Source organism: Camellia sinensis, chromosome 15 (genome assembly GCF_055761805.1).
Source record: "Camellia sinensis isolate YWXY chromosome 15, ASM5576180v1, whole genome shotgun sequence".
NCBI lineage: Eukaryota > Viridiplantae > Streptophyta > Magnoliopsida > Ericales > Theaceae > Camellia > Camellia sinensis.
In genome coordinates this window covers 82,038,578-82,065,965 of record NC_138975.1, presented here as the reverse complement: position 1 = coordinate 82,065,965, position 27,388 = coordinate 82,038,578, and positions in this window count along the sequence as shown.

Sequence of the window (27,388 nt, the reverse complement as noted above, 5' to 3'; positions counted from 1 at the left end):
AAATTACAAAAACCGAGCTCGCAAGGTTGAAAACCTGCAAAGGGCGGCCTTGGCAAAAGTTAGAGCGAAAAAGGAGAGTGAAAATACTCGAGTGAACCCGAGCCTGAACTACGTAAGGCTTGATTCCCATCTTTGGGATACGTAGGCAACTTCATCCTGAAGTTCAACCATAAATTTTTCCCCGATCAATTTTGTCTATTTGATCATCTCTGTCATCTTTGTCTATTCAGCATTCAAGAGTTCGATTGTGATCTCCGGTGTAGTGCTATTCAGACTAGGGGCAACTTTTCAATTGCTGGAATCCGGGGTTGTGCATCTCAGTGACAGATCTCAGGCGTGTCCAGTTCTGATCTATATCGAAAATGGTTTTGAAAAGTTTTAATAAAAGTTGATTTTGCTCAAATTAATCTTTTTACAACTTAGACCATTTTTGGACCAAAGCGGAAAATCTTCAGTACCCACAACCTTCAATTTTATTGATTTCAATACAGAGTCCTTCTGCTCTTGCATACAAATTGAAATTTCTTTTGGTTACATTCATAAAGAAAACTTGAAAGTACTAATAAAGCAATAAATTCGGGGCATAGCTAAGTCAGGTGTTCCTGCGCCCCCTCCCAGAGCTGGTCGAAGCCTCTGACGCCAAAATGGGCCCAATCTGTGCCTCTTCATTGAGCCAATCTTTGCATTCATCTGAAAAAGTGGAACTGAAAGTGGGAGCGGGAGCTAGGAGTTCTCTCGTCTTCCATGCCGTGGCATATCGGGCAAGCTGTGCGCCTTGGACTGGGAATGCAGCAGGGTACTCTATCCCCTCTGGCAAGCAAGTCTGATCATGGCCGAACTGCCGTTGGAACCGGAAAGGAAAGTAAAACACACAGTGCGTTAAACCAATCAACTGAATCCCAATCTGCCGAGACATGCTGTAGCTCATTGCCGGTAGATTGAGCCAAGGACAACGCTAAGCAATGCGGTCTGCAGACAAATTACATATCCAGTCAAACCACCATCCCTCATCAAGGGCATCGACTAGACGTCGTCGAAAGAAGTAGCCGCGAGCTGAGTATTCTGGGCAAGGGTCCACAACCTGCAACTTATCCATCAACCACACCTGGGGAGGGATGAAAAATGAGAGATTAAAGAATAGAGAGGTGTACGTTGAGAGAAAAGATGAGAAAAGGTTTTTGTGAGAAAAACCGAGCCTGAGGGCCGAGTGATGTGAGCAATATATATGTGAGATAGGGTGGGAAACATTACCTATAGCAGTAGTGGACTCCCCGCAAACATGGTCGTCTCTCGGCGATGAAAAGCATCCAAGCCCATCAATGTCTCGGCCAATGACATGGCAATGCGGCTCTTTCCATCTTTCAAGCCTTGAGCAACATCGATCAGACGAACACTAGATCCTCCGGAGCCTAAGGCGAGTAAGAAATGAGATAGCATGCACAAACAAAGGGCATGTCATCGAAAGCCCTACCAATGATGGTCACCGCGGTCACTGGGATTAGAAAAACGTTGAATCAAGCTGAGGATGTCCAATTCTCCATTGCAGATCAGAGACCGAGCGTCATGCATAGTGAGTCCACACATTCGTCCTAAGGCTTGAGCATGGCCGAAGCAGAGTTGGGGCAAGATCTCCTCGTTGCGCTCGGACTCCATCAAAGCTTGGAAATCTTCGAAGGTAGGACGCACCTCTTGCCCGCCAAAGCTAAAGACATGTGTTACCGGATTCGAAAACTTTGTTACGGCATGAAGGAATGGAAGGTGTAGCGGAGTGCGACTTAACGTGAATAGTGCATTCAAGCCGAAGCCCCGGAAGTTTAACTTTTTCGAGCCGTCTAAAGTAGCAATCCAAGCTGCGAGATTTTCGATGAGGAATGCCTCTATTTTGATGTAAAACTGAGATGAAATGAAAGAACCACGAAGCTGGAACTTTTATAGAGGATAAGACACTGTCTGGGGACACGTGTCAAGAATCTGGTGGTCGCCAAACCAAGTGGTCGGCCGACCACTTTTTCTGGTAGGCTGACCACCCTTTTGGTCTCCAAGGCAGAAAGTTGGTCGGCCAGCCCCTTTTGGTGGTCGGCCATGGAGAAAACTTGGTCTTTGGTCTATTCCTAGCTTCTAGAAGAGAGATCCTAGCTTTCCCATGCATTGGGAGTGTTGAAGGTCCGCGTTTCCTTCTGTTTCGGATGCATTCCGTCACCTGGTTTGTCCAAAAGGCATTTGTTTATCGCGTTGTTATTGAGTTTTAATTATCGAGTTGTTGTTAAGTCTTCCTTATCGAGTTGTTGTTTTGCTTATTGAGTTGTAGTTTTGCTTATCGAGTTATTTTGTTTATCAAGTCGTTAGTTTTTGTCGAGTTGACGAGTTTTATCCGTTGAATTGTTGTTTGTTTATCAACATTTCCGGGATTTTCTTATCGAGTTGTAAATTTGCTGAGGTTTCGTTGTTTCTTAGCAAGTTAAGTTATTTAGTTTGTTGCATCGATTCACTACCTGACTTGGTGATACACATTGCTCAATTTTGATTCAATCTCATTTTTGTGCAAAATGATGTGATGCGATGCTAATAACATAAAATACAACACTTTTTCAAAAAAGTTGTTTCATTCCATCATGCTTCCTATTTTACAACATTTTACAATAAGGGTACAAGTTTTACAAAAAATAAAACTACCAAATAAATGTACAATGTGCTACAACTACTAGTAAAAAAGGCAAATAAAGCAGGAACAACTACATCAGTGCTATCAAGCACAGGAATAAGAGGCCCTCTTCGTCCTCTTCTGCGGAACAACCTTTGCACCATCATCATCACCTTCATCGGAGCCGCCGCCCTCGGAATCCTCCTCGGCATCATCTCCACTATCGGAACCCGAACCAGAGTCACCCTGTCTGTCAGCGGATGTCTCTAACTGGGGATGTGCAGACTCCTCCTCATCGTTGGACTCCTCCTCTATGTCAGGTGCTCTACGTCCGCCTCGGCTGCGGGTCGAACCCCCTCTCATAGCTCCCCGAGAAGGCCTAGATGGCCCGGCCTGTGGCTCAGCCTGTAGCGGTGGCATCTGAAAGGGAAAAGTGCAATTTGAATACATTAGCCAATATGTATATCAGATACAGAGACAAGAAAGCTACATGGAGTGGGTGCATGCAGATATTGTGTATGAATGTGCTGTGTGTCAGATGTGCTCTACACATATAGTCAACCAATGCAGTGAAATAGTCAAATTCAGCATGTCATCAAAAGTATGATAAATGCAGGAAAACTGTAAAGTACCGAAACGCTGGCGATGAACAGCTGCATCTCTCCCCGCAGGACCATGCCCTCGAGTGAGGCCACCAACCTGAGCAACCCCTCAGTACACTCGCTAGGAGACTGCAGATGCGAATGCAAGTTATCAGTGAATGAATGAATGCCCAAATATCTGAATGATAAATCAAAACTGTAAAGCATACCAGTGGTGAGTCAGGGTCTCTGACATATCGACGATCAGGCAATGGAGGCTCTAATGGGATCGGGTAAGATGCCCCGTATCGCCATCCTGTCAGCTCAGACAGAATATTGGGCCACCCAGCGTGCTGATAAGTTGGGGGGATCGGGGGAACCAGTCCAGCCCTACCTCTCGATGTGCCAGCCCTGCAAGTCGAAGGGATATTTGCAGCCCGGGCTCGACTTGATGATGGCATGCCAGTAGCCCTCCGAGTGGGAGTGCAAACACCTATCAATGGGGGCATCAAGTATGTATGACGGTAGGTCACGTACTCCCCCTCCTCCAAATGTAGAGCTGCATCAGTGCCCAGCATAACCAAATCAACCTCCTGGGGAGTGAGTCCCTCAGTGGACCGCATATCGTCCGGAGGTGCTGCGGGGATACTCTGCTCGGGGTAGCCCATCGTCTGACGCAGAAAATGGTCCCCCAGAAACCAGGCCCTACCAACTGGCCCCTCAAATAGGATCCTGTACTGAGAAGTGGCCCATCCACCAGGAAACTGAAATTGGGTATCTCCACCCAAGGGCGCCCAGGGTTGGCAGGTGATCTGCGGATAATCAAGTGCATGAGCCGGTTAGAAATCGTAAAAGTGCAAGATGAATCAAAGATGAAAACATGGAGAACTGAGAGTTCTGAATTACCTCGGTCGTCCGCACCGTATCAAAAAACTGCCGCAGGTAGGGCAGAGTCTCCCGAGCCCTCGGCTGGTACTGGCCCTCAAATATGAGCGAGTAAGGAATCACAAGAGGCGCCTCCACCTCGAGCTCCGGGGCTAGCGTCGAAAAGTATGCGAAAACCCATAGCTATGGAAAACAGGGCAATAACCATCAAGATACAGAATGTACAGAAAATGCAAAATGCTGAGAGCAAAGTGCAAAGTACAGAATGTAAAGTGTGCCGTGTGTGCAGTATACAGATAATGAAAAGCAGAAATGTAAATCAAGAGGGCAGAAAGTACCTCCCAGGCTCTCCAGTAGCCACCGACTATGTTCCCCCGCCCGCGGGAGGTCGCGCTCATGTAGCAGTTGAGGGTAGCATGGCCGGCGCCCCAATCATACTGGCTGACCTGTGATAAGTCTACTAGAGCACTCAGCCGATAAAGTCCAATGGTGTTCCCCCTATCGGAGAACAAAGTGGTCCCAATGAGGAACATCAAAAACCCTCCAACGTACTGCTCTATCTCCTCGAGAGTCTCGGGCACAGTATCTCTGAAATGTGTGGAAAACCAAGTATACCTGACTCTGCCCGATGATCTGTCAGTCGGCGAACGGGCTCCTAACAGATAAATCCAAGCCGCCTCCCACTCGCCCATGTCTGCGTCGTAGGGAACCGGTCGGCTGGCCACATCAAGGCCAGTCAGCATGGCAAGGTCGAACGGGGTCATCGTCATATCCCCAGTAGCTGAGAAGTGGAAAGAGTTGGTGGTGTCCCACCATCTCTCTACGAGTGCCCCCATTAATGTCCTGCTCGCAGGGTAACGAGATATCCCCGTGCAGAAGGGTCCGAACCCTGCCTCATCAACCAGATCACGAACGGTCTCTGGGAGCTCTGCGTACCACTCCCTAGTGATGATCGAGCCATAGGCCCGTGTAACAAGGGAAGATACCTGCATTCAGAATGAACAGATGTATTTAGTTTCAAAATGAAAGTACGAGCTGTGTGCAAATCAAATCAGATACAATGTTGTGGACTGCGTATTCAGTATGAGCTACGTGCAAATGCAATGAGTGAGCTGTGTGTTCACCAGTGAAAATGTATGAGCTGCGTGCAAACACAAGGAATGAGTTGTGTGTTCAGAATTGAAGTGTGTGGGCTGTGTGTTCACCATCAAGAGTTTGGGCCGAGTGTTCAACTTTCAAAAACTGTGGGCTGTGTGTTCATCGATCAAGAGATTGGGCTGTGTGTTCAACTTTCAAAAACTGTGGGTTGTGTGTTCATCGATCAAGAGTTTGGGCTGTGTGTTCAACTTTCAAAAACTGTGGGCTATGTGTTCACCACCAAGAGTTTGGGCTGTGTGTTCAACTTTCAAAAACTGTAGGCTGCGTGTTCACGATAAAAGTATGAGCTGAGTGTTCAGAAGTTTGAGTGATTAAGCTATGTGTTCAAAATGCAAACAGAATGCTATGTTATGGACTACGTGTTCAGAACAAGCTGTGTGCCAACTAAACAGAATTCTGTGTTATGAGTTATGTGCTAAAACGCACAGAGTCTAGTGATACATAAGCTGTGTGCCAAATGGACCGGATGGTGTGTGAATGTGTTCAAAATAAGCAGATGAACATATATAGTGAAAATAGGAAATGCGCAAGAAATGCAGAATACATTGCAAAGAATGCAAAAATGAAGTACGTACCTCTTGTGCCTGGTGAGAGAGGTGAGACTCCGGCTCCCGTAGCAGGAGATCCGCGGGTGCTCGTCAATCAAAATCAGTAAAATGATAGAAAATACTCGGGGGGAGGATGTGCTCCTGAGGGTCGTACCTCTCGGGATCAAAGGGCCGAACTCTCGGGGGCAATGACATAATGTCTAGCTCACCCTCGGCACCTAGAGGACCTCCACCATGAAGGAAATGACCTGCCATTTCAAGAAATCTGTAAAAAGGAGCAAAAATGAGCTAAAATTGGAAAAAGTCAACAAAAGTCAAGTCCCGAGAAAATGTTCCAAATGTCGAGACAAACTTACCTCAAGTGGTGAAAATGGAGAAAGAAGCTCCAAAATCAAATTTTAATCAGTCCAAAGTGAAGGAAACTGAAAGATTTCGCGAAACAACTTTGCGTGGGGCGTTGGAAAACGCGTATAGAGCGCAGATCTGAGAGAGAAAATGGTCTAGGAAGCAAGAGGGACTAATTTCGGACTTAAAGTTGTGAGCAAAAGTGTTTTGGCCAAGGGTATTTAAAGATCAGAATATAAAAGGACCAAACTGTCCCTGTTTTTAGCAAAGTGGTCCTTCAGGTAGGCCGACTCTCTAGGGTGGTCGGGGGCCCTCCTGGGTGGTCTCCAATGCCTCTTTGTTCTCCCTGCAAATTTTGGTGGTGATCGGAGTCCCCGACTCTCGAGAAAGTACAAGGAAAGTGCACTTTTTGGCGTGAAATCCCTCCATGAGAACTTCGAATCCAATCTTCGATGCGTGGCTCGTTGTTGCTCGCCAAAAGCAAGCTGCATCCCTTTTGAGTACGTTGCGACCCCCCCTCCCCCGAGCGGTAAACCAAAGGTCGTGTTTGAGTTGCCCTTGTCGAGGCTTCCATTTCTTTGCTCAATGTTTTGTTTCAAACATGCATTTGAAGTTGCACTTATCCTGTATTGTTAACTTACATTGTTATGCACATCACTTGCATTGTTATACACATCGCTTGCATTGTTGTGCACATTTCATTGGCATTGTCATGCCCTTCATGCTTAACTTGCGTTGCCACGCGCGTTTCTCCTACATTACGATGCACTTTTCCATTGGCATCATGTCTATCCGCGTTTGATGTAACGTTGAACATATGTTTCTAACTATGTTGTGCTTGTTAAGTTTCTCTCTTTTGCAAGCACGATATTGTATGTACGGTTCATTTGAAGCTGGTGCGACCAGACGAGCCACACAGGTATTGTATCTTCTCCGTGCGAGACGTAGCGAGAATTGTAATTCTCTTACACTCTTACTACATGAAATGTAGTTTTGCTTTGCATTCTCGCTTAGAACTGTTGCATTTATTGTGAATATTTGTTTCATTACAGCTTGCTGCTTTGCATGGTCATGAGTTATGTTTGGCTTTGCGCATATCATTTTGCATTTTGCCCCCTGCCTGCGGGCACGCCTGCGGGCACATCCCTTCGTTTATCTTGCCTGTTTGACTAAGTCTACGGCCTTGTCAAAAATGGGTCGTCTCTAGGCTTTGACATTCACTCCCGTCACATATGACTTCTGAGTTCTATCAAAGGGGGCCAACTGTAGAAACCCCATTTTTGACCGATCCAAAGACTCAGACGTCATCGATTGAGCGCTCGATAATTGCTCATGTTGTGCTCGTTCTGAGGTTTCAGAGTCTTGACTGAGAGCCTTGCCTCCAGGCCTCAGACCCCTTTTGTGCTTTGCCTCGGTTTGCAAACCAGGTTCTGTTTTCTCTTCCCGAAGGGGGGGAGAGGTCTCATAGACCATCTCTCAGTGGCCATAGGCTACTTTTCGTGGTCGTAGACCACTGTTCCCATTTGGAGACCAGTTTCTGATTTTCGGAGCCGTCGATCGTGCGTCTCGATTCGGGACCACTTAACTTTCTCCGTTTGCTCCGGTTTTTGGCACACACCTTGTTTCCTCTCTCTAGAGGGACACTGTGGCCCGGGATACCACCTTTGTGGTCGCACGCCACTTTCGATGCTTAACAGTCAGTTTTCGGGGCCTCCGGCCGGGCGTTTTGGCCCCCAAACCTTCGTTTGCATCCATCTTGGTTCATTTTTGGCATGGACCCTATTTTCATTGTTTGGAAGGTGGTACAAGGGTGGGAGACCACCTTTTCTCCTTGGAGACCACCTTTCCCCGGTCGGCTGGTTTTCTTGTCAGGTAAGTGGTCTCCCTCTGTTTTGGGCCATAATTACTGGTCTCCCACCACACCACTTGCTTGCTTTGAGTGTGGAGACCACCCTAGGAGGCCACCGATCAGCTGAACCTTTTGACCCTGGTCGGCCGACCTGGGGGAGTGGTCGGCCGACCACTTGAACTGGTCAGCCAGCTCTCTCATTTTCTGTCTCACTGAGTTGGTGCCAGCTGTGCCAGCTGGAAGCCACAGATTGCATCCTCCATACACGTGTATGGAGGATGTTTAAACTTGGTTTGAAGCTTCTAAGAGAAGCTTTGGACCCTTGGCTCTATAAAGGAAGGCCTTCCCTTCCTTGTAGAGGGTTCAGATTTTGTTGGAAGGCATACATATATCTATCTCCATATATCTCTCTATTTGGTCTTCTAAAGCCCCTTGTTCTTGCACCATTGCATATCACCTCTTAGCCTAACACCTCCAACATCAACCTAATCACCTTGGAGCTAGTTTTCAAAGGTTGAAGGTGTGCTATTTTGGTCCAGAAGCTGCTGGTCCCTTTGGCTACAAGGGTAACACTCTCTTTCCCTTTTCTTAGCATTGTTTTTCTTCTTCTTTTAGCCATACTTGCAAGCATATTTGGGATTTGTCATAAACTGAAAAAAGTCTTATTTTGAGGTCCTTAACATGTTTTTTTAAGATCATGTTTCTGTTGGGGGCCATCTACCCCCTTGCATGCTTCATTTCCCTTTGTTTTAAGCCATGCTAGGGCCTTTGTGTTGAGCTTTGTTGGCCCTTTTGGACCAATGAAATCTAGCGGATTTCCAGTGGTTATTATGTGTTTTTGAGCATCAAAGTCAGAGAGGGGTGACCCTCTCACCCCTTGTTTTGTTTTCTAGCATATTTGGCCTAACAAAGGAGCCTATACTTGCATGCTTCCTAGCCTCATTTCAGGCCCTTTCAGTGAGTTTTAAGGCCTGCATAACCTCTCTCTAGAGGTGGTTTTGTCATTTTGGATGTCCATCTTGCATGTGTAGAACAACCCCTCTTATAGCCTATCAAAGTAGCACTCCATTCTTGCACGAATTGGTCAAGTTTTAGTAGGTTTTTGGGCTTTGTTTGACATGCCATGATTCTATTTTTGACTGATTTGGTGGCCTCTTATGTGCTTCATATGGTTGTAGTGTAAATCATGGTTCACTAGCCTGTATTGCATGATGTTTTGGCCCTCTTTCCTAGCATATTTTGGCCATGATCCAAACTAATTTTATTTATATTTTAGGCTGCCTTAGCTCTTTTTGAAGTGTTTTGGGTCATGCATGCATTGTTGTATATGCCCATAGTTCAATTAACCTCACTAGCTTTGCATATCGGGTCCACTAGCATGTGTTGTTTGGGCCCTTGACATGTTTTGGCATTATTAAGCATGATATTTCAGAGCATATAAGGTTGCCATATTCTCATGATTGTCACTCCTTCAATGCGTTTGAGAGTTGTGATTGTATGCCTTATTTTTTAGCCTTAGCATGAGCTTCATTTCTATGCATTTTGAGCCATCATTTTAGGCCATTTTCCCACTATTTTGGACCTGCCTAGAGTCTTTTTGGGGCTGGTTTTGCCATTTCTGCATTGCTTTGTGCACCTCTAGTGTAACGCACTTCACTAGATTTGGTATTCGGGCCATCTAGCATGCATTTTGTGACAAATTTGCATGATTCGGGACCCTTTCGTATGTCATTTCAGAGCTGGAAAATGTGTTGTTGTATGCTATATTACATGCTTGTCATGCCTTGGTAGAGTTGCACTTGATGCCTTAGTTTTGGTCCCTTGCATTTGGGCATGTTTGCATGAGTGTTGTTGCTTCATTTCATCATGTTTAGCCACTGATTTGGATGTGGCTGAGATCCATCCATCTTGCTTTAAGTCCATCTTTCATTGTATATGCCATTTAGTCCATGTTATCGCATGAGTTGATCATTGCACTGAGCATGCCTTGTCCACCTCATTGTGTTTGTTAGTCTTCACATGTGCATTGTGTATGCCATTGTTTAGCCCATGTGCATTGAGTATGTCATGTGTAGTTCATATCATTGTGTATTCCATTTGCATGCTTCCATGTCATTCCTTGCATCTTTGTATCATTTAGTTACATTACATTAGGATTGCATGCTAGAAGTTGCATTGTGCATGCCATTCTTCTTTCATCATGTTTGGGATAGGAGTTCGCCCAAACATGGGAAACAAGGAACGTTTCATACTCCGAGTGAGGAAACGTGCCTCAATTCCCGGTCGCTGACACTCTTGACTATCCATGATAGAGTTGTTGGCTTTAGGTGCTTATTTGTGCATTCATGTCACATTGAGTCGTGCAATCCGACTCCTCGGCCATCATGCATCGAGATGCATGGTTGGTGGTCTGAGGATCGAGGGTTACATCCCCTAGAGCCTATGCTATGACGGGGAGAGTAGTTGAGCACACATTTGTTGAAAATACCTTGTCATGCCTCCCCATTGCTTTGTGTTGCAGAAAACCAGAATCCAGGGGTAGAAAGTGGTCGGCCGACCAGGTTTTTTGGCAGGCTGACCACCTTTTTTGGTCTCCACCACAAAGGGTGGTTGGCAGGTGGTCTCCCATGCCATTGGCTGGTCGGCAGCCCTCCCACAACTTCCCAGAGTGGATTTTTAGCCTCTTCGAGCTTCGTGCAAGTTTCTGAAATCAATTGTACAAAAAGGCGAGATGAGGCATCGCGATAGATTTCCTGACAAGGCGACTCGAGCCTGCATGCATCCATTGTCATCTAAAATAGAGCTGAGGCAATCATATTCATTTAGTTTACATGCTTACCTAGCTAGTTGTTAATTAGTTAATGTCGTGTAATAATTAGCTGTAGTTCATTATTCATTTGGTTTTGTATTATTCGGACCCTCTGTGAGAAGGCAATGTTGTTGTAATAAGTGTGCGTGTGTGTGATGCATGTCTTCCAACTCCACGTCTTTCTCCCTTTTATTTACTAGCTTATGATGGTTAGTTTTAGGACACGTTTCAATTAGCATACTTATGCTCATATGTTTGCATCCATTCATCTGTCTTGCATGCACCGGGCTCGGCGCATCATGCTATCTGCATTATATTTCAATTCCAAGTTGAATACATGTATCGATTGTTGCATCTCATATGCCATCTTAGAATAGCCGAGCCTATCGTAGTTTCATTTTTGCATGTGTTGCATTAGGCATTCTTAGTATAGTTAGGACTCATGCATGGTTTCTAATTAGCTTCTTTCTTTGGCTTGGAGTACTCGGTAAGTGTTTATGCTTTAGCATCCTTGCATGTGTGTGAGTGACTGCCATGATAGCATGCTTGCCATGAGGCCATGTGCTTATGTGATATAACTGCCTGAATCCCTGTGGGTGAAGGTTGGGTTGCTTGAATTGGAATAATTCGTCAAAACCCGTGTTTTAGCCTACTTGCGAGTAGCAAACTTCAATCCATTTTCAAAACAAACGGATACGTGATACTTTGTTCCAAATTAGGCGATCCAGTCTATACTTGTATGCTGTGCGCATCACATAGTAATTCTAGGCTAATAAACCAGAATACGAATGCATGTGGTTTCAAAAACTCGATATCATGCTTAGTGGTGGCCGATCTTTGATCGGGCGAGTGGGGGTGCTCATGAAACGACCTTCCCCAATCGTTCCCAAGTTCCCGAGCCGAGGCAACTTTGGTGATGATGGACACATGGCCTTAGGCACGAGTCAGGGTTTCTTAAATTCTCCCAAAATAAAATATTTAGGTGGCGACTCTGTATCTGGCAAAGCAGTCCATGTTTGGCACTTCTTTCTAAAAATCAGTTTTTCAAAACAATTTGCTGGATTTGGACTCTTTGATGATTCATCGGTCTTGCATTACACTCCGCGAGATTAGATACAGGACCATGACATTGAGTCCTAAACTGTAGTGAGCCCAATGAACAAAACGAGATTCCTCCCGGGACGTTCGAGAACGTCTACAGAGGGTTTGCCTTTTATGCCTTAAACATGAATCATTGCATATGCCTTCATGCCTAAGCTTGTGAGCTATCATTTCAGTGTGTTTTTAGGGTTATTTTGCCATGATATAACTCTGATTTTTGTTGGCGAAGCCATCTCATGCTTGGTCTTGGTAGGTGTAGTGTAATCCACCTTATTTACCTTGCATATTCAGTGCCTTATGCTCTTCATGCTAGCTTATTTTGGCTTCCTTCCATGCATGTTTTAGACTCATTTTGACATGTTCTAGGACTGTTTTGGGTTACCCTTGCCATATGCTTCATGTTTTGCATAGCTGTAGTGCAAATGCCTATGTTAGTTTGAAGCTTTGGGTACTATAGCATGCTTCATTTGTGTTGTGTACATGATTTGACATCCTTTAACATGACATTTCAGAGCAAATAGGATTTCTATGTTCCCACTTCTTTCATGCTTTCAATGCCATTGAGTGTTATGCATTGTTGGCTTGTTTGTGCCCTAGCATGTATGCCATCTTGCCTAGGCCCTTGAGCCCTCATCTTAGCATCTTTTGGTCTTTGTCTAGACCCATTTAAGCTATGTCCATGATTAGTTCATTCATTTGTGCCATGTATTGCATGCCCCCTTTGTAATCCTCTTTACTAGCCTTATGCTTTAAGGACCCTAGCATGCCATACTTGTGTTGTTTGAATGATTTGGCATCATTTCTTAGCATATTTCAGAGCTTATAGTGTTGTTCCACTTCCATGTTTGTCACTCTTTGAGCACTCTTGAGAGTTGTTCTCTTATGCCTGGTCAACGGGCCATTGCATTGTGCATGCATTTACTTTGTACTTCATACCTTAGTTTCATCATTATGGCCGCTGTTTTGGCATGACTGAGGTCTGTCCATTTTGGTTTAAGTCCATCGAGCATATTATGTGAATGTTGTTACATTGTATCATATTGTTGCATGCTTATGTTGCCTTGCATTGTGCATGCATTAGCATTGTTTGCATGTCATTAGCTTTGTTAAGTTGATCATGTTGTTGTTTGCATCGTGCATGCCATGTTCTTCACCTTGTGCATGCCATCTTACATTGCATTGTATATGCCATGTTACATTACATGTTTAACATGCTTGTTGTTGCATTGCATTTGTTTGGGTTAGGTGTTAATCCAAACCCGAGACACGAGGGGCGTTTCATACTTGAAGTGATGAAATGTGCCTCAATTCTCGGTCGCCGACCCTCTTGATCAATCATGATAGAGTTCTAGGCTTTTATGTGTTTATGTGTGCATTCATTTCATATTGAATTGTGCAATTTGGCTTCTTGGCCATCATGCATCGAGATGTGTGATTGGTGGCCCGAGGGTTGAGAACCACACTCCCTTGAGCTCATGAAATGATAGGGAGGGTGGTTGTGCACACATATCTTGCAAATACATTGCCATGCCCTTTCTTGCTCTCTGTTGCAGCAAACTAGAGAAGTGTTGCAAAAACTGGTCGGCCGACCAGAAAAACTAGCTGGCCGACCACTTTTTCTGGTCTACAGCAACAAAAAGTGGTCGGCTAGTGGCTGGAAGCATCAACAACTGGTCGGCAGCCCTCCCACAGGTCCCCAAGGTGAGTTAGAAGCTTTCTGGAGCTTGGTGCAAGGTTCTGAGAACAGTTGCAAACAGAGGCAAGTCGGGGCATCGTGACAGATTTTTGAACGAGGAGACCGAGCATGCGTGCATTCTTCTCCCTCTGAGGCTCTTGGTTTATCGATTTACTTAGCTAATTTGCTTAGCTAGTTTATGCTTTAGTTTTGTACCTAATTAGTTAATGCGTTTAACTATTCAATTTGTGTTGTAATAGCTTAATTAATTAGCTTGTTAGTTAATTAGTTTTGTGATGTAATAATTAGTTTAATTAGCTTAAATTAGCTAGTTAGCTTTTTATTCGGACCCTCCGCCGAGAGGGCCAATTGTTGTAATAAGCGTGCGTGTGTGATGCATGTCTTCTAACCCCCATTTCTTTCTCCATTTTACTTAACCGCTTATGATAGTTAATTTTAGGGCATATTTCGATTAGCATACCTTATGCTTGCATGCGTGCATCCATTCATCTGTTTTGCATGCACCAGGCTCGGCGCATCATACTAACTGCATTGTATTTCAATTCCAAGTTGAATACATATATCAAGTTGCATTTCATATGCCAGTTCCAGAATAGCCAAGCCTATTTTAGCTACATTTTTGCATGTGTTGCATTAGCCATTTTAACATGAACTAGGATCATGCATGATTGCTAACTAGTTCTCTGTTTTGGCTCGGGGTACACTGTGAGTGTTTACGCTTTAACATACTGCATGTGTGTTAATGTTGCCATGAAAGCATGCTTGCCATGAGGCTAACTGCTTATGTGATTAACTGCCTGAATACCTGTGGGTGAAGGTTGGATTGCTTGAATTGGAACAATTCATTGAAATCCGCGACTTAGCCTACTTGCGAGTAGCAAACTTCAAATCATTTTCACAAACGGACATGCAATGGTTTGTTCCAACTTTGGCGATCTAGTCTATACTTGTATGCTGTGCGCATCACATAGTAATTCCAAGTTAATAACCAGAATAAGAACACGTGTGTTTTCAAAAACAAAATATCATGCTTAGTACAGGCCGGTCTTTGATCGGGCGAGCGGGGGTGCTCATTGCATGACCTTCCCCACTCGTACCCAAGTTCTCGAGCTGAGGCAACTTTGGTGATGACGGACACATGGCCTTAGGCACGAGTCAAGGTTTCCTAAATTCCCTCAAAATAAAATATTTAGGTGGCGACTCTGTATCTGGCAAAGCAGTCCATGTTTGGCACTTCTTTATAAAAATTAGTTTTCCAAAACGATTTGTCAGATTTAGACTCTTTGGTGATTTATTGGTCTTGCATTGCACTTTCTGAGATTAGATTCAGAACCGTGACATTGAGTCCAAACTTGTAATAGCTAGAGAACAAAATGGATATCGCGCCCTCGCAAGCATGGGGTCACGGAGTTCTCGGGGCACGTCTACAGAGGCCATCGCCTCAAGCAACCCCTTGATATACCATGTGGTGGGCTGCAAATACAAGTTGAAGCCATGAATTGATTGATGAACAAATATCTTAATGAAACTGAAATGCATAAAAGCTGTAAAGTATACCGGTGGTGAATCAGGTGACCTGACGTATCGATGATCAGGCAATGGGGGCTCAAGAGGAATCTGGTAAGGTCCCCCACCAAGTCGCCAACCTGTCAGCCCAGTCGGAGGATCTGGCCATCTAGCCAACTGCCTAGAAGAGGACACCCCTCCGGTCTCACCCCATGGTGCCCGAGCTCGGCTCGTCGAAGGGACGTCGACAGCCCGAACCCTCCTCAATGAGGGCACATCAGCCGTCCTGCTTGTAGGAGGACGTGCACCTGTCAAAAAAGGCATCAGATATACCTCCATGTAGGTCGTGTAGTCCCCCTCTCCGATGTAATGGTCTACCTCCACACCCCGCATGGAGTCAATGAGTCCTTGAAGGGAGATCATATCTGCCCCCCGCATAGAAGGTGGGGGCACCGAAGGGACATGCTGCAGTGGTAGGCCCATCGTCTGGCGCATGAAGCGCTCACCGAGAAACTAGGCTCGACCTACGCGTCCCTCGAATAGGATACGACACCTGGAGGCATCCCAAGCCCCGGCATACTAAAGCTGAGCAAACCCGGGCATCGATGCCCAAGGCTGCCATGCTATCTGCGAATAACAAGTGTGTGAGCTGATTAGTTATCATCAGTTATACAAAATGAATTGTAGATAAAAGCATAAAGGACTATGAGTCTTGAGTTACCTCAGACGTTCTCACAGTATCGAAGTACTGGCGAAGGTATGGCAAGGTCTCTCGGGGCCTCGACTGGCACCGGCCGTCAAATCTTTGAGAGTATGGAGCGGTGTCTCGACCTCTGGCTTGGGGGGAAGCATCGGGAAATAGGCGCATACCCACAGCTGTGAAAGGCAAGACAGTGGCAGTTAGAATAAAAAATATACAGAAAATGCAGAATGTAGAGTGCAGAATGCGGAGTACAGAGTGTAATGTTTGCAATGTGTGGAGTGTGCAGTGTACAGGTAATGAAAAGTAGGAATATAAATCAAAATGTAAATGAAAAGGGCAAAATGTACTTCCCAGGCTCTCCAATAGCCGCCTACTATGTTCCCGCTCCTGCGGGAGGTCGAGCTCATATAGCAATAAAGGGTAGCAAGGCCAGCGCCGCCCCAATCGACGTGTCGAACCTGAGATAGGTCTACCAGAGCACTCAAAAGATGTAGCCCGACCGTGTTCCCCCTATCAGAGAACAATGTGGTCCCAAGAAAGAACATAAGGAATCCCCAGGTGTACTGGTCCGTGGCCTCAACAGTCTCTAGCGTAGTCCCTCTATACTGCTCTGTGAACCAAGTGTATCTAACTGTGCCTGATGATCTGTATATCGGTGGATGGGCTCTGAGTAGATAGGTCCATGCTACCTCCCACTCACCCATATCGGAGTCATATGGGATCGTCTGGCCTCCCACCTCGAGGCCCGTCAACATAGAAAAGTTGTACGGGGTCATCGTCATGTCCCCGGTAGCTGAGAAATTGAAAGAGTTGGTGGTGTCCTACCATCTCTCTACTAGTGCACCCAGAAGGGTCCTACTCGCCGCAAGACGCGATAATCCCGTGCAAAATAGCCCGAACCCTGCCTTATCAACAATCTGCCGAACACTGTCGAGGAGCTCCATATACCAATCCCTCGCGATGATCGATCCATATCCCCGAGTGGGACGGGAAGCTACCTGTGTTCATAATGAGCAGAAATGCAGCATGTGAGTTGTGCTTAGAATGAGCAGAAATACAGCATGTGTGAGCTGTGTTCAGAATGAACAGAGATGCAGTGTGTGACCTGTGTTCAGAATGAGCAGAAATGCAGCATGTGAGTTGTGTTCAGAATGAGCAGGAATGCAGCATGTGAGTTGTGTTCAGAATGAGCAGAAATGCAGCATGTGAGTTGTGTTCAGAATGAGCAGAGGCGCAGTGTGTGAGCTGTGTTTAGAATGAGCAGAGATGCAGTGTGTGAGCTGTGTTGAGAGTGAGCAGAAGCATTGTGTATGTAAGTGCGTTTGGAACAAGCAGATGAAATACGGAGCAAAATCATGAATTGTGCAAGAAATGTTAAGTGCATCGCAGAAAATGTGAAAGTGCAGTACGTACCTCGGGTGCATAGTGAGACAGGTGAGACTCCGGCTCCCGCAATAAAAGATCTACGGGGCGCGTCGTGCAAACCCGGTAAAATGGCGAGCTGTGTTGGGTGGTAGAATATGTACCTTAGGACGGCGCGTCGTAGGATCGAAGGGCTGAGTCCTAGGCAGCAGCGGAATGATGTCGGGCTCCTCCTCTATCCCCAGAGAACCCTCATCGTATAGAGCATCGTCGGCCATCTGAAAGGAAGGCAAAATTGAGCAAAAAGTGCCAAAAGTCAACTTTCGAAAGGAGGAAAAGGTCAAAAAGTCAAAGCCCGGGAAAAGGGCGCCAAACTCAAGACAAACTTGGGGGAAACATACCTCAAATAGCGAAAATGGTGGAAAAGGGTCCGAAAGCAAGATTTGTTCGGTTCAAAGTGGGGGAAACCGAAGAGTTTTCGTGAATCAACTTCGCGTGGGGCGTTGGAAAACGCGTGTAAAGCCCGGATCTAAGAGGAAAAGAGGCCTGGGGAGGTAGAGGAGTGATTTTCAGCCTTGTATGAGTGAGCATTTGTGCTTTGGAGTTGTGCATTTAAATACCCGAACCTCAAAAGACCAAACTGGCCGAAATCTACTAAACTGGTCGACCGACCAGATTTTCTAGTCAACCGACCACCTATGTGATCGATAGGTGGTTTTTCTGGTTGACAGCTCTCCTTGGTGGTCGGCAGGGTCCCACTGTCCTCCCTGTGTATTTTTATGCTGATTGGAGTCCTTGGCCCTCCAGAAAGTCCCAGAACAGTTCACTTTTCAGATAAAAAGCTCCCGCGGGAATTTGAAATCACGTCTCCGATACATGACTCATCGTCAAGTCTTCATGAGCGAATTGCATCCTTTTTGAATGCATTGTCGCCCCTCCGAGAAGTAAATCGGAGGTTGTATTTGAATCGGCTTTGTGAAGGCATGTTTTCTTCATTCTGTGTTTCGCATTGAATGTACACTTCTTTCTTGATTACATTGCACATTTCACTTGCATTGTTATGCATGTCTCCACTTACATTGTTATGCACGTTTCCCTCGCATTGTTATGCATGTTTCCCTCGCATTGTTATGCACCGTTCTACTTGCATTGTTATGCACCGTTTCACTTGCATTGTTATGTATGTTTCCTTCGCATTGTTTTGCACCGTTCTACTTGTATTGTTACGTACCGTTTCACTTGCATTGTTATGCATGTCTCCCATGCATTGTTATGCATCCTTTCATTTGCGCATTGTATATGCACGCGTTATCTTGAATTAAAATTGTATCTTGATGTAACGTTGAACATGTGTTTCTACTATGTTGTACCTGTCAAAGTTTCTCTTTTGTGTAGGCACGATATTGTATATACAGTTCATTCGAAGCTAATGCAACCAGACAATATTGTATGTACGGTTCATTCAGAGGAATTCCAGGTCAGATCTCTCATGTCCTTTGAGCTCATCTTGCCTTGGTTAGAGACATTCAGATACGCCCAATGTCTACACCGGCATTTGCTGTTTCCCTCTCTCGCGTGTGATGCGCTGAGGGGTGTTTTTCCTTTCCCTCTCTCGCGTGTGATACGCTGAGAGGTGTTGTTTCCCTCTCTCGCGTGTGATATGCCGAGAGGTGTTGTTTCCCTCTGTCGGGTGTGATACGCTGAGAGGTGCTTTTCCTTTCCCTCTGTCGCGTGTGATACACTGAGAGGTGTTGTTTTCCTCTTTCGCGTGTGATACGCTGAGAGGTGCTTTTCCTTTCCCTCTCTCGCGTTTGATACGTTGAGAGGTGTTGTTTCCCTCTCTTGCGTGTGATACGCTTAGAGGTGCTTTTCCTTTCCCTCTCTCGCGTGTGATACGCCAAGAGGTGTTTCGTTTGAGACTCCAGGTATCCCCGGTAGTCGTTTTTGGCCTTTCCCGTGGGACGCCTGGTGGGAATTGTATAATTTTCTTACATCATTTTTGTTGAAATGTATGAGACTGTTGTTTTTTATTCGCTTGCTTAAAATGTTGCATTTATCGTGCCTCGTATTTGCATTCAAATGTTTCATTACAGCTTTCTTTGCATGATCATAAGTTATGTTCTGCATTTTGCATGTCATTTGCATTTTGCCCCTTGCTACGGGCGCATTTGTTTTGTTATCTTGCCTGTTTGTCTAAGTCTTCGGCCTTGTCAAAAATGGGTCATCTCTGGGCTTTGATATTCACTCCCGACATTTTATGACTTCCGAGTTCTGTCAAAGAGGGGCAACTGTAGACACCCAATTTTTGACCATCCTAAAGACTTGGACGTCATCATTTGAGTGCTCGATGATTGCACATGTTCGCGCTCGTTTGGAGTCCTCGAGGTTTTTAGTTGCGCATCTTGCCTCTAAGTCTCTGAACTCTCTTGGTTTTGTGCTTGTTTTTAAACCAACTCTTGCCCCCCCCCCTTTGCCTACAGGGAGAAACAGTTATGTAGACCACTTTTATCCCCTGTAGACCATTTTTCTTCCCTGTCAGCCACTTTTGGTGGTCAGTCAGCTAGGGTTGGTGGTCGGTTGACCACCTCAAGTGGTCGGCAGCATGCCCCCACCTTCTCCTCTGAGTGAGCAGATCCAAGATTTGAAAAGACAAGATCTCAACCTAGATGATTAGGTCTGAGAAGAGAAGAGCTCAGCCTAAAGTGAGCAGATCCCAGATTCTAGAAGACAAGATCTCGGCCTAGATGATTAAGTCCGAGAAGAGAAGAGCTCAGCCGAAGTAAGCAGATCTCAGATCCTTGAAGATAAAAAGGAAGCACACAAGTTCAGATTGAAGTCGGCCAGGTTCTGCCTATCGGCAAAAGGCCATTTATACAGAAGGGTTTTAACTAGACCTCTATTACGATGTGTACATCCTTCCCAGGTTAAATACTTTTTATATAATGTCCACAAATGAGTATGTGGAAGCCATGTAGGGGGCAAATCCCTTGCCCATAGAGCAATATTGCAAGGATTCTTTTGGCCTTACATGCAAAAGGAAGCTGAAGCTTATGTAAAAAAGCATGAAAATGCTGTTAAAATCCACCTGTAACGTGCGAGAGAACATCAATTCGGCTGGGGGCATACCAATAACAACTTGCTAGGGCTTACAATAAGAAGGTCCGCCCAAGAGAGTTCAAGGTTAGGGACCTCATCCTGAGAAAGGTTGTCGGCAATAAGAAGGATCATAGGGAGGCCAAAACTTGGCCCAAATAGAATCATCTCGGTTGCCGGTAATGAGGCATATTGGCTGAAGTAATAATAAAGTGCTAGTTTGATTTTTGTGAATTTGAAATATGTGCGATAGGACCGACCAGTCCTATGACGATGTTTCCGAATGAAACATGAAGAATAACTTAAACTTATTTTATGGCAGAGTTGAATTATACTTACATATAATAGAGTTGGCGATGTTTCTGAATGAAACATGACGAATAACGTAGACTTATTATATGGCAGAGTTGAATTATACTAGCATGTAATAGAGTTGAAATAAGTTGGCGATGTTTCTGAATGAAACATGATGAGAAACTTAGACTTATTATATGGCAGAGTTGAATTATACTTGCATATAATAGAGTTGAACTAAGTTATACTTGCATATAATAGAGTTGAACTAAGTTGGCAATGTTTCTGAATGAAACATGACGAGTAACTTAGACTTATTATATGGCAGAGTTGAATTATACTTGCATATAATAGAGTTGAACTAAGTTGGCAATGTTTCTGAATGAAACATGACGAATAACTTAGACTTATTATATGGTAGAGTTGAATTATACTTGCATATAATAGAGTTGAACTAAGTTGGCGATGTTTCTGAATAAAACATGACGAGTAACTTAGACTTATTATATGGCAGAGTTGAATTATACTTGCATATAATAAAGTTAAACTAATTGGCGATGTTTCTGAATGAAACATGACCAAAAACTTAGACTTATTATATGGCAGAGTTGAATTATACTTGCATATAATAGAGTAGAGTTGAACTAAGTTGGCGATGTTTCTGAATGAAACACGACGAGTAACTTAGACTTATTATATGGTAGAGTTGAATTATACTTGCATATAATAAAGTTAAACTAAGTTGGTGATGTTTCTCAATGAAACATGACGAGTAACTTAGACTTATTATATGGCAGAGTTGAATTGTACTTGCATATAATAGAGTTAAACTAAGTTGGTAATGTTTCTGGATGAAACATGACGAGTAACTTAGACTTATTATATGGCAGAGTTAAATTATACTTGCATATAATAGAGTTGAACTAAGTTAGCGATGTTTCTGAATGAAACATGAAGAGAAACTTAGACTTATTATATGGCATAGTTGAATTATACTTGCATATAATATAGTTGAACTAACTAGGTGATGTTTTTGAATGAAACATTACGAGTAACTTAGACTTATTATATGACAGTGTTGAATTATAGTTGCATAGAATAGAGTTGAACTAAGTTTAATTCACCTAGACTTGCCATGTCCGCAGAGTTAAACTCAGAATGGAACTAATTTTGCTTTAGAAAACCAAGTTTGAACACCTCAGCTAGTCTTTGTTTGAATCAGACTTTGGTGAAATTGAAGATGCATTCTTAACGTGAACATAAGTGACACTTGGGTTCACATTAGGGGGCAGGAAACAGGAATAAGGAATAGGCTTAACACTTGTTGAAATTTTTTACAAGTTGGAGTCAGCCGAGGTATCCAGATGAGGGGACACTCGAGTTTGTGGGTTACCCGAGATCACCAACTAGTTCATCAAACCATGAAATATTGGAAGGCAGTAAATGCAAGGAAACAATACTTGTTGAACGTTGTTTAAAGAACTTTTATAAAATGCCCGTTGGTCGAGATCACAGTAAAAGGTAAACTCCAAGGTGGCCAACTAAGGCTATACCCGAGATGAAGTGGATCCGAGGTGGTACGTGTTAGATGTGTTCTAACCTGAAGTGATTACACAGTTAAAGTATACTTGGGAGAAGTACAAAAATATTCTAAGTATGGAATCATACAAGACAGTAAAGACAGAGACAAGCATTGAACACTTAGTCAAAAAGAGGGCTTGCATTCAAAAAGACAACTTGTTCAAATACAAAAGAAGGCACATCGGCCCGAAGCTAAACAAGATATCAAGATGGAATCTGACTCCACCCTCAAATGATAGATACTACAGGGAGGGGCATACATGTCTCTCCAGGCATCATGGAACCCTCCTCCCCAGCCAACCTTAGATGAACGTCGGCTGGAATGAAGAATTCCTAACGGAAGTATTCTAGTTTATTGGAGAAGTTTACCCTCCATTTGAACATCCCCATGACCTCGGCTAGGGTGAATTTGGCAAGAAAAGCTGGATTATGTGGGTTAAAGACCTCGGCGAAACCCTAAGGACTGCTGGGTTATCATTTTTAGGGTTCTGAGGAAGGTTCGGGCAAAAATTTGTTTTAGTTTTCCTAAGTGTGGATTCTAGCAAATCCTAAACCTACGTCTATGCAAATGTACAGGATTCAGAGGCAGTAATCTACTAACAAGCAAGAACCAACAGAAGAAATAGGTCTTAAAAACATGAAACAGTGATCAAAGACTCAAGAATACGAGAAAAATAGAGCATTGATAGATTCAGGGAATAAACAAAATTGATAGAATTTGATGATAGTGTGCTAGAAGATATGTGTCAAATACAGGAAAAATGTGAAGATGGGCTCAAGAACATTAAGGACAAAATATGAGTCAAAGCAAGTGAAGGCATGTAGAACAATGGGATTCGAATATGAATACAAGATGGCAATGTAGATACAGATGCAGATACTGTGTGTGATGTGTAACAATCCATAGAAGGAATATATTTGAAAACAGTGAAGAACTGAAGTTAAAATAAAAGAAATCAAGGACTTACAAAGTGAAGCTGAGGAGTAAATGCCGGAAAGGGATTCGCCGGAGTCAAACAATGTTATGATTGGAACAGAACTGTTGAGTGCAATCCAGAAGTGGTGACCAGAGTTGTAGTATGAATGAATGCTTCAAAGAACAACAATGATGGTTTGTAGAGGCCAAAAGAAAGAGAGTCTAAAGGCACAAGTAGACACGAAATGAGAAAATGAAAAGGTTTTGCTAGAATTGGAAAAAAAAAGGCAAAAAGTTATAATTTCGATTCCTGACGTGCCCGTGCTGACATCAAGCGGCGAGGGGGCAGAACTGATGCGACACAATGGGGACGTGATTGGTGCTCCAATCTGATGATGATCTTGATTGCGAAGTGCGATCTTAGTTGAGATATTGATCTCGGTTGAGATGTTGAAATTGGATGAGGGAAAAACTTGTTTATTTTTGGTTTCTGATGAGATGATACTAGGATCTTGATGTTCTTGAACTAGCAAGTCATGATCACTACTAGTAATGTGATCTTTGTTGAGATGTTGGACCAGGATGAGATAGAACATGATGGTTCTTGATTCTTGACGAGTGGACATATGAGTCCTTATTTCTTGGCGCCGACAAGTCACAATCTCGGTCAAAGGAGTACATGTATAGGTTCCATCACCTCAATTTCCCGAGGTAATAGAACCTAGGGGGTAGTTGTGGGGACATATTTTTGGGTAGTCCACGTGGCCGAGGTTGTTAGACAAGGTGCCATGTGGGCGGACCATGAGACCGAGATATGGTGTGATAATACCGGAATCTGAGATATTTGGATAGAGGACTAGAGTCCTAGATGACATCAAACTACCTATTTGGATAGAGATGAGACTCTTGAGAAAGTTCATCTTAATCTGAATAGTGTGATTTGTGATAGATGTTATTCTTGTAAACGATAGAGTCCCATGAAGTAAGACTTCTAGGGGAAGTTGGACACTGACCACTAAAAAAGTGAGGCACCTCTATGGGTCTAAATTATGCTTTTTATGTTCTTTCTTGTGAGTTAAGCACTATTGGTTATCTTTGAGAGATATTTGTTTACTGACTTGATCGTCAGAGTGCCCCTGGGTGGACGAACCACTGCGTTATTCTCATCTTCTTGTGCAGGCTGTTGGGCTTAATCTACTCTGTCGGTGCTCTCCAACTGAGTTCCCCGTTTGGTTGTGTGGTCGGAAATCAACACCCACACATAATATTCTAAAATATCTAATAATTTTTCCAAAACCCCATGTTGAATATGCTTTGGTATTAATTTCTAATATTAATTGATAAATTAAGGAATGGCACGATGTAGGATCATGCAATATATGTTTGGGCCAATTGCAAACCTGAAAGCGTGACTAGCACGATAGCCAGGTTGTAAGCCTGGGCTATATATTTGGGCAAAAACAAGTAGTCAATCAACGTTCTGGGATTTTCCTAGCTACATTAACCAAAAAACCACCTTACCCATGGTTCAAGTTCTCTCTCTCTCTCTCTCTCTCTCTCTGTGTGTGTGTGTGTGTGTGTGTGTGTGTGTGTGTGTGTGTGCGGGCGCGCGCGCAAGTATTGCTTGTGAATTGTCATAAGTTCTTTATTTGTTCTAATTCAAAAAATATATATTTGTTAAAAAGAGCTAATGTAGAAATGGATATATATATGCAAAGAATATATTTATTTCTGCGATGACTCTTTTTTACAAATAATTTTTTTTATAAGATTTATTACTTTATATAGTTTTTTTTAAGGTTCAATTATTTTTGTATGGAACTTTTATTTATGTTTTGATAGAAATGGAAACATTAGACTGAAATACATTAAATTTTAAAATTTGAATTTGAGAAGGAAAATAAAAGGGAAAAAAATATTCACTACAACATATAAGAGTTTTAGAGACTAAATTTTTTGATCTCTAAAAGTGAAAATTTTGTTGCAAAAGACATATAGGGACCAATTTCTATCGTCGTGAGGATAGTCGCTAAAAGGTCGCCTCGAAAAGTCAAAAATAAGACTTTTAGTGACAAAATTTTCAAAATGTCACTAATAAACACATCTTTAGGGACAAAATAATTTGGTCTGAAAATGGTTTTTTTTTTTAGACAAAAAATTTGGTCCCAAAAAGATAATAATTCATCACTAATGTCTAATTTTCATTGCTAAAAATATAATAACGATACTTTTCACAACAAAAATATTTGGTCTTCAAAAAAATAATTTGGAAATTTAATGCTTACATAATTTAGTTCCTTGTTTTAAGAAGTTATCTATCAGCGTTGTTTTCAAAAGTTATTTACAAAATGATAAAAAAGATTATGATTTCACATATTAATATTTATAAAAAAATTTCATTAATTTAAAAATATTTTTTTACTCACACATTGACAAGTAATTTCTCCTTGTTTTAATCCCCTCTCTCTCTCTCTATCTATGATATGAGTGTCTAAAATTGGTGTAAAGGTGGTGTGTTTATCTTTATTCGTATTAGATTTATTGGGCTTCTATGGATTCGTGTTTTCTACTGTATTTTTATTGCTATTGGTTGTGAAATTAAGATCGCTTGTGTATTATTATTTTTTTTTTCAAATCATTTTGTGCTTTCATTCTATATAATTCTTATAACCGACCACTTTCATTTACGTTTTGAAGAAAAGGGCATGAAAATTCATTGGCTTTGATTGAGGGATCCAACTTTGCCAAACATCTTTCCTTTGTTGGAGCAAAAAAAAAAGGGGTGAGTCATTACATACATGAAGATGTGATGGTTGAGATTCTTGTAAAATTACTAGTTAAATCTTTATTGCGATTTAAGTGCGTCCTTGCCAGTCAACTTAAATTTTATTTTAAAATATTATTAAAAAATTCATTTCATATTTTAAGAATCACTTTTTTTTTATCTACTTTCCTCAACAAACTTCTTATTTTATCTCTATTCTATTAACAAACCCTCTATTTTTTCTCTATTCTATTAAAATGTAATTTTTAATTATACATTTAAAAAAAAATAAAAATCATAAATGTGTATTGCAATCCCTAAACAAAGCAAAGCAAAGCAAAATATGTATATATATATATATATAACGGAACTATAGTGACTCCTTACAAATAGGGAGGCACAGTAACAATTCTTATTTTAGAAAAGTGTTTTAAGGGTGCTGATGGAAGTATATAGGGAGCCATCAATCTCTTAAAATAGGTAAGGAGAGGGTTAGGGGTTTGGCTTGTGATACTCTTAAAAACACTATTTTGCTTTATATATGGATATATAGATAGATTGATTGACTAATTTTCTATAAAGTACATATTAATTTTCCATTAGGACAATTAATTTTATTTTAAATAAAACAATTCCATAGTCTTTTTTTTTAATTTTATATTTCTCTTACACCCACGTGACATTTAAGAGAGTCAACATTAAAAAATATATATATATTTCCACTGTTAACTCTGTTAGTGTTTTTTCTTCAATTTAATGAGGTGATTGCTAAAATCAAAATATTGTTATAGTTTACAAGAACATTGCTGAACTTTATGCAATATCAATTGGATTCTAATTTTTAAGTCACTATTAATTTTTTGATGTATTACAAATAGATGTAGAGGTCACCGATCGCCGGCTTCCATTTTCTTTTGTAGTTATGGCTATGTCGGGTTTTGATGTGATTTTGGGTATGGACTGGTTATCTTCATACCAGGCTGTTATTGATTGTTACCGCCAGAGGGTCACTGTATGTACCTTGAGCGGGGATTGTTTCCATTTCTTGGGGGATCGAGTTGGTAGTGTTTTGCCACCAGTGTATAATCCGCGAGGGCAGAGTGAGCTTAATTGTCTTCTCATTAGCTGTATGAGTAGTGAGTGTGATGAGACCCAAACTGTATTGCCGAGAGTGGTTTGTGAGTACTCGGACGTCTTTCCCGAGGATCTTGTTAGTTTGTCACCCCATCGAGAGGTGGAGTTTTCTATTGATTTTGTGCCTGGCACAATGCCGATTTCCATGGCACCTTACCATTTTGCCCCAGCTGAGTTGAGTGAGTTAAAGATTCAACTCCAGGAATTGCTAGATAAGGGCTTTATTCGCCCTAGTACTTCGCCGTGGGGAGCATCGGCCCTCTTTGCTAAAAAGAAAGATGGGGCTTTGAGACTTTGCATTGATTACTGGAAATTGAATCGGGCTACGGTTAAGAACAAGTACCCTATGCCCCGTATAGATGATTTGTTTGACCAGTTGAAAAGGTCCCGTTGTTTCTCTAAGATAGACTTGAGATCGGGTT